Source organism: Penaeus monodon, chromosome 5 (genome assembly GCF_015228065.2).
Source record: "Penaeus monodon isolate SGIC_2016 chromosome 5, NSTDA_Pmon_1, whole genome shotgun sequence".
NCBI classification, from domain to species: Eukaryota; Metazoa; Arthropoda; class Malacostraca; order Decapoda; family Penaeidae; genus Penaeus; species Penaeus monodon.
The window spans coordinates 19067335-19075565 of NC_051390.1; the positions used below are offsets into that span (position 1 = coordinate 19067335).

Consider the following 8231-nt stretch of genomic DNA (forward strand, 5'->3'; position numbering starts at 1 on the left):
AGGAAACCCAAAGGGGTCAGCGAAGTTACTCATTTGAACGAAAAGTGGGTTCACTGCCCACACTTATGCAACGCAAGAGCAGCAGACAATTCTTTCCTATTCTTAAAGGCCTTGAAATCCTGTTTGTCCATAATCAAACAAACACATACAAACATAGACATACCGATATATATACATTACATAACATGTGTGTATATTTGTGTACACCAAAAATATACATATATATATATATATATATATATATATATAATATATATATATATATATATATATATATAATATTATATATATATAAAATATATCACAAACGTCGTAAAAAATAACTTTAACAGAAAAAAGATATTGCATCATTTATAAGAATCTGAAGAAGAGTTATTGCATGATACGAAATGAAGATTCAACGAACTGCAGTTTCTCCGCGATCCCTTTTCCTCAAACGGATGACGTAAGAGCAGACATGTTTTCCTAGTGACTCGTTTACGTCTGGAATCCTGCTGCTCATTCATACTTTCCGAGCTTGAGTTCTTCTTTTGTTTCTCAAGATAAGTATTAAGAAATTATACATATAAATACATACATTACATTTATATATATATATATATATATATATATATATATATATATATATATATATATATATATATATATTACATAATCATAAAAAGGAAAAAAAAAACAAAATAAAGAAAATACGATAGAAAAAAAAATCGAATCCCAGGTAATTTTCCCTTCCTAAAAATACCGACAAGTAATCCTACCATCAACTGCATCCCGTTTGGATTTAAGGGGATTAATCGGGCATTTTCATTGAGCATTTTTTTCTCTTTTTTTTTTACGGGGGGGGGGGGGGGTCAATAAAGGTCATAGTGGTTAATGATATTGGTGATTGTAATATGTGATCGATGATGTAGACTGGAATGATGAGGATAAGAATGACAATATGATAATTGTAAAATAAACTAATATAATTATCATTATTATTCTATTATAATTCTTATTATTACTATTATTATTATCATTACCTTTATTAGCAATATTATTAGCACTATTGTTAATATGATCATTATTGTTGTAGTTATCATGACTATCATTATCATTATCATTTCTATTACCATGATTGATTTTAAGAAAATAAATGAAGTAAAGGAATGAACTTTAAGAAATAAAAAAGAAAATGAAATAAAAAGCAAACTATAAATAATGGAGAAAGAGGAGGAGAGGGGAAAACCGTGGAACAGGAAACATGATAAAGCAATGTATGTATATATGTATATGTATATATATACATATACATATATATATATATATATATATATATATATATATACATATATATATATATATATATATATATATATATATATATATATATATATGTATATATATACATAAAGAAAAAAAAAACGGAACACAAAAGTTAGAAAAAAAAACAGCGAAGAAACGAGAAAAACGGCCGAGGGGGGCGGGGGCAGCCGAGGCTCCCTCCCCGGCGACGCCGAGAGGCTTCGGATGTCGCTTCCAATTCGACAATAATGCACGAAATCCGAAGCGCCGACGAACCCACAATGACGCTTTCGTTGGCCCGCGCGCGCCATCGTTTTTTTTTTTTTTTTTTTTTTTTTTTTTTTTTTTTTTGGGGGGGGGGTCTTCATTTTTTTTTATTTTTTTTTTTTTTTCTTTTCTTTTTTTTTTTATTATTATTTTTAAATTATTATTCTTTATTTTTATTAATTAATTTTAATTTGATATTTTTAAATTTTTTAAATTATTTGTGGCTTTTGTTGTTATTTCTGTTTCTTTTTCTGTATTGATTTTCGAGACTTTTTTGTGTGTGTGTGCAGTTTTGTTCATACTTTGAAAAAATAAACTGGACACACATTATAGTGTTAATAATACATATGTCTTAAAATAAAAAAAAAATTATTGCAATATATTATAAAATTTATATAATATTTTATATAGTATATATATATAATAAAAATATATATATAATTAATATATATATTTTTATTATAATTTATTATATATTAAATGTATAATATATTAATTATATTATTATTTTATTATAATTTTATATATATATTTTATTTATTAATTAAAAATATTTTTATATATAATATTTATATATTTTTTATATATAATATATTTTTTAAATATATATATATAATAAAAATTTTTATTCTATAATATATATATATATATATATATTATTATATATATATATATAAATTTTATAGCATATTCATTCCACACAACACACACACACACACCACACAAACACACACACACACCCCCACACACACCACACACACACCACACACACACACAACACACACACGTGTCAAATTTGTTCGAATTTAAAAAATTTGGTTAAAAAATTGTAAAAAAAGAACCTTTTTTTCTTTTTAAAAAAGAAACTTATACCAAAATCAATGAAAAAAATTTATCATTAGGTTGTTTTTAAAGTTCACAATTCCATGGGCGTGGGGTGGTGGGGGGGGGGGGGGGGGAGAAAGGGCAGGGTTGTCATTAAACTTTTTTTTTTTTCGCGAAGTCCGTTGCCCCTCCCCTCATCTCTTTCGGGCCCGGCTTTTTAAAAATCTGTTTCCCCGAAATTCAAGGGGCCAATTTTTGAAAAGTGAAGCAGTATAACTGTTGTATCCGTATGAATTGATTTGTGTTACTTCCTCCCACTCACACAGAGAGGCGAAAAAAGGTTTGAGGAAAATGGGGGCGACGCTAATCTGTCTGGTTTTTTGGGTTTTTAAAAAAGGAAAAAAAAAAAATTTTTTTTTTAAAAAAAAAAAAAAAAAAAAAAAAAAATATATATTATATTATAAATAATAATTATTTTCTTTTTTTTTTTTTTTTTTGTTTTATTTTTTATTATTTTTATTATTATTTTTATATTATATATATAATTATATATTATTTTTAATTTTAATTTTTTAAAATTATAATTATATATTTTTTTTTTTTTTTTTTTTTTTTTTTTTTTTAATTTTTATAAGGAAGGGATAATTATTTTTAAATATATAAAAATAAATTGATTTTATTCCGTATTTTTTTTTTTTAACCCCATTTGATTTTGAATTATAATTAGGGGGGGGGGGTTTAAAAATTCCTTGGCCTTTTTTTTAAAAATTTAAAATTTTTAATCCCTGTTACAATGCTTTTTTTTTTTTTTTTTATTAAAATAATTTTTTAAATTTTAATTAATTATATAAATTAATGTATAATATTTTTTTTTTTTTTTTTATATTTAATATATATATATAATATATATATATATATATAAAAAAAAATAAAATTATAAATTTATTATAAAAAGAGAGAGAGAGAGAGAGAGGAAGAGAGAGAGAGAGAAGAGGAAAAAGTATACAAAAAACCCCCGTGAAGAATTCACTTTATTTGCAAACTTTTCGAAGGTTCCACAAGCCTTTTTAACGAAAAAAAGAAACCAATAATATTTGTTAGGATTTTTTACGTATTGATAACCCTTTGGGCACAATTTACCCTAGTGGCAAACCCATTACGGATATTATTTTATATATATAAAATAAATTTTATATTATTTTTAAAAAAATATATATATTTATATATAAAACTATTAATATATAATATATATAATTTAAAATAAAATAATTTTTATAAAAAAATATATTCAAGAAAAAAAATTTTAAAAAAAATAATAAAATAATATAATATATAATAATAAGAATAATATAAAAAAATAAAAATTATATAAATTTATAAAATTTTTTATAAAAATTTAATAAATTTATTTTTTTTAAAAAATTTTTTAAAAAAAATAATTTTTCAATGTACCATTAAATTTTAAAAAAAAATATATTTATTTAATATATAAAATATAATATATTATATAATTTTAAATTTAAAAAAAAAAAAAAAAAAAAAAAAGACCAAAACATAAATATAATAATTTTTAAATTTTTATAAATAAAAAAAAATAAAATATAATTTTTTAAAATTTTTTATAATAATATTATATAATAATTTAAAAATAGAGATAATATAATACTGGGAATAATAATTTTAAAAAATTAAAATAAATTATAATTTTAAAAAAATTTTTAATTAAAAATATATAAAAAAAAAAAAAAAAAAACAAAACCCCCCCAAAAAAAAAAAACCCAAAAAAAAAATAATATATAAATTTTTTTTTTTTTTCTTTTTTTTTTTTTTTTTTTTTTAAATAGATTATGAGGAAATATTTTAAATTATTCTAATTTTATATGATTGTGATTGGGGTTCTAAACAAAAGGTTTTGACCGGGGGGGGCTTCCCTTAAAAACCCCTTTTATTTAAAAGATTTTTTTTGTGAGGGGAAAAAAAGGAGGTTTTTTTTTCCCCGAGGGAAAAAAACCCCACCACACACCATGTAAAAAAAGGGAAACGGGAAAAAATAATAAAATTAAATTTTTATATATATATAAATATAATATATTATATATATATATAATATATATTAATTATAAAAAAAAAAATATATTTTAAAAATATAAATTTTTTAAAATTTTTTTTTTAGATATAAGGAAAAAATTAAAATTTTTTAAAAGTTTAAAAAAAATAGGTTCCCCCCCCCCGGGGTTACCCCCCAAAAGGGGTTTTTTTTTTTTTTCCCCTGTACCCATAAAAATTTTTTTCCCGGAAGGTTAAATTTGAAATTTTTTGATTATAAATTTAAAAATTTAATCCATTTTAAAAGAAATAATAATAAAAATATTAAAAAATGGAAAAAATATAAAGAAAAAAGAAAAAAGAAAAAAAAAAGAGAAAAAATAAAAAAAAAAAAAAAAGAGAAAAAAAAAAGAAAAGGGGAAAAAAAAAAAAAAAAAAAAAAAAAGGGGGGGGAAGGGGGGAAAAAAAAAAAAAGGGAGGGGGGAAAAAAAAGGAGAGAAGGGAAAAAAGGGAAAGGGAAAAGGAAAAAAGGGAAAAAAGGGAAAAAGGGAAAAGGAGGGAGGGGGAAAAAAAAAAAGAAAAAAAAAAAAAAAAAAAGAAAAAAAGAGACAATTCATTCTGAGAGTTCATGCGTTTTGGGCCTTAATCAACCGCGGTTTGTGCTACGGCGGTGACTTCCATTACGACACATGCGTTTGACTTCTCAAGGAGATATGTCGTTTTCTTGCCTCGAGCCAGCAGTCAAAGCGCAGGCATTTTTACGACTGCCGCGACGGGGAATTGAACTCGGGACCACGAGGGTCGGAGTCCAGTGCTCAAACCACTGGACCATCGCGGCAGTATATACATTATATATATATATATATATATATATAAAATATATATATATATATTAATATATATAATATATATATATATATAAACATGCAAACATATACGTCATACATACATATGATTTATATAATTTCTGTGTCTGGGTTTTCAACCGCACTCACTAACGCCGAATCAAGCGTGTAAAACTTTCCTTAGGAAGTCATTAAAACTCCGGGCCAGAAATAGGTCTCCCCCCCCCCCCCCAGCCGCGATTACTCCCCCCCCGCCGCGATTACTCCCTCCCTAGCCGCGATTAACTCCCCCTAGCCCGATTACTGACCCCCCAGCGCGGATACTCCACTTCGACATGGCTAGCCAGTTGGATGAAATGGATTTGGAAGGTGGAATGTCGAAATGGCTGAGAGATGGGGAGATATAAGAGATGAACTGCGAGTGAGAGAGAGATAAGGAATGAAGAATAAGAGATGAGGAAGAGAAGAGAAGAGGGGTAGGATATGAGAGAAAGAGAGGATGGGGAGAGAGGAGGGAGGAGAGAGGAGAGAGAGAGGGGAGAGAGGAGAGAGAGAGAGAGAGAGAGAGGAGAGAGAAAAGAGGAGAGGAGAGAGAGGGAGAGAGAGACGAGAGAGAGAGGAGAGAGAGAGAGAGAGAGAGAGGGAGAGAGAGAGGAGGGAGAGAGGGAGAGAGAGAGGGGGAGGAGGGGAGAGGAGAGAGGGAGAGAGAGGGAGAGAGAGAGAGAGAGAGAGAGAGAGAGAGAGACGAAGCAGGTAGACACAGACTGACAAGCAGACAGGCAAACAAAAAGACAAAACGAAAACAAAAACAAAAATATCTGTCCCATACCACTCAAATCTTCAAAAACATCCCCCAGAAATAATTACACAGCCACAAGAAAAGTTACTCATAACAATCCACACTTACTTGCACCAGCGGATCAAGGCACGCCACACACACACACACACCACCAACACACACTTAGGAGTGACCGAGAACATGCACAGATGCCCATTTTATGCGGGTCACGTGACCTTGTAGTCAAAGTGCGAACGAAAGGTGCTTAAACTTGTTAAATGCTTTTAAGACCCATTGATCAGACTCCCGTTGTCTTGAAAAGGTGGTCTCTCTTGTTTCCGTTTCTACGTCAATACTTTGTCGTTTGTAAAGTCTGTAATGTCACAATACATTTGAAGTCAACGATTTATGTTTATTTTTTTCTTCTTTGTCTGTTCCAGGTTCGATTGTCTGATTGTTACTTGAATTCAGGCCAGGGAGCCGTGGTATATCTGTATCCCGTAGCTTTTACAAGAACGCTAAACTTCAAGTAAGATTTTTTTTTTGAAAGGTTAAACCAAAATAATCTACAAATATTTTTGATTACATACGAACTCTCACAAACCATTAAATGCCACTTTATAAACACTGAGCTTAATTATAACCTTGTTAAATCCTCTCATTCATAATTATAGTTACAGAATGATCATTACAAACGTAATTTTATTTCTGATGATTACTGTTGACAGCAACGGTTCTATTCTCTAAAACAACTGTAACCATCATGGTTATTACTGTACATTTCTTTATAGTTACTGTTAAGTGTGTAATTTTAATAATGAACTATTGTACCTTTTTCGATAACCATCATTACTATTACTATATAGGTCTTTATTATTACTGTCAACAACAATCAAAAATAATTTACGATATTCATTAACCATCATTACTATTCCTATTTCTCTATTCTTCTTGTAAATCATGCCATTATGTTAAAGCATATTCCTATATCATCAATACTCTTATTATACATCCATTTATCATTACAATACAGTATATAATAATAATAATAATAATAATAATAATAATAATAATAATAATAATAATAATAATGATAAAAACAAAACAACAACAACAATAATAATGATAATAATAATAAAATTGATAGTAATAATAATAATACTGATAATGACAATGATAATAATCATAATAATAACAATCATAATACTCTACCGTACTTGCCTTGCGAGCGAATTCGCCAACAAAGCAGCTGATCGTCCGAGAATCGCAAAAGACGCGAGCAGCAGCCAAAGGCCAGAGTTGTCGCGATTGGTTTTTCAGGTCTCCTTCTCGATATCCTGCCCGTTTCTCTTTCCACTAAAACCATTTCTTTTTCTGTATCTTCACTTTTTGTTCTCTGTCTCTTTTCTTTCTTTGTATCTCTGTCTCTCCAACTTTTTTTTTTTTTTTTTTTCTTTAGTTGTTGATTCAGGATATCGTGTTCGTATCGTGAAGGTGAGTTTCAAATATTTTAAGTAATACCGTCTACCCGGGATTGCCAATTTTGCCATGCCGCGTCGGTGTGCCCGGTTCGGTGTTTTGGTTCATGTTATTTATTTTTTTCGTAAACTCTTTTTAATTGAGGGGTCTATGAATTTTTCTAGTCTGTAGATTTTTAATAAATAAACGTACTCTAACCACTCTTTCGCCCCCACCCCCCCCATCCGCTCTCCTCTCTCTTACCTACTGCTCGACACTCTCTTCTCTCTCTTTCTGCCTCTATCTCTATCTCATCTAATCTCCTCTCTCCTCTCTCTATCTCTTTCCTTTCCTTCTCTCTCTCTCTCGATCCTCTTCTGCTCTCTATATCTCGACTTCGCTACGCTTCATTCCCATATCCCCCTCCCTGCTTCTATCCCGCTCTCTATCTTCTCCTATCTCTCTATCCTATCTCTCTCTCTCTCTCTCTTCTCCTCTCTCTCTCTCTCTCTCTGAGTTCTCTATATACTATCTCCTCCAGCTCACCTAGCACCCTAATAACTTCACTCCCTGCCCTATCCCTACTCCCTCTCCTCTTCTCTCCCTTCTCTCTCCCTCTCTCTCTCTCTCTCCCTCACTCGCCTCCTTTCCTTCATCTCTCCCTCCTTTATCTGAACCATTTAAAAATAACAACAAAAACGATAACCAACGTATCAATTATCCTCTTT

The 8231-nt window shown here is 28.9% G+C and overlaps 1 long non-coding RNA gene across 2 annotated transcripts in view; it reads left to right on the forward strand.

Annotated features, from left to right (window-relative positions):
* LOC119573049 overlaps positions 1-6637 on the forward strand; it is a 47698-nt gene extending 41061 nt beyond the window's left edge. Inside the window, exon 4 of one of the 2 annotated variants that reach the window (XR_005228758.1) lies at positions 6486-6500. This is a non-coding gene — a long non-coding RNA (uncharacterized LOC119573049). Of the gene's footprint in view, positions 1-6485 lie in introns of both variants that reach the window. The other variant, XR_005228757.1, reaches the window with a different exon arrangement.
* The last annotated feature ends 1594 nt before the right edge of the window (positions 6638-8231 follow it).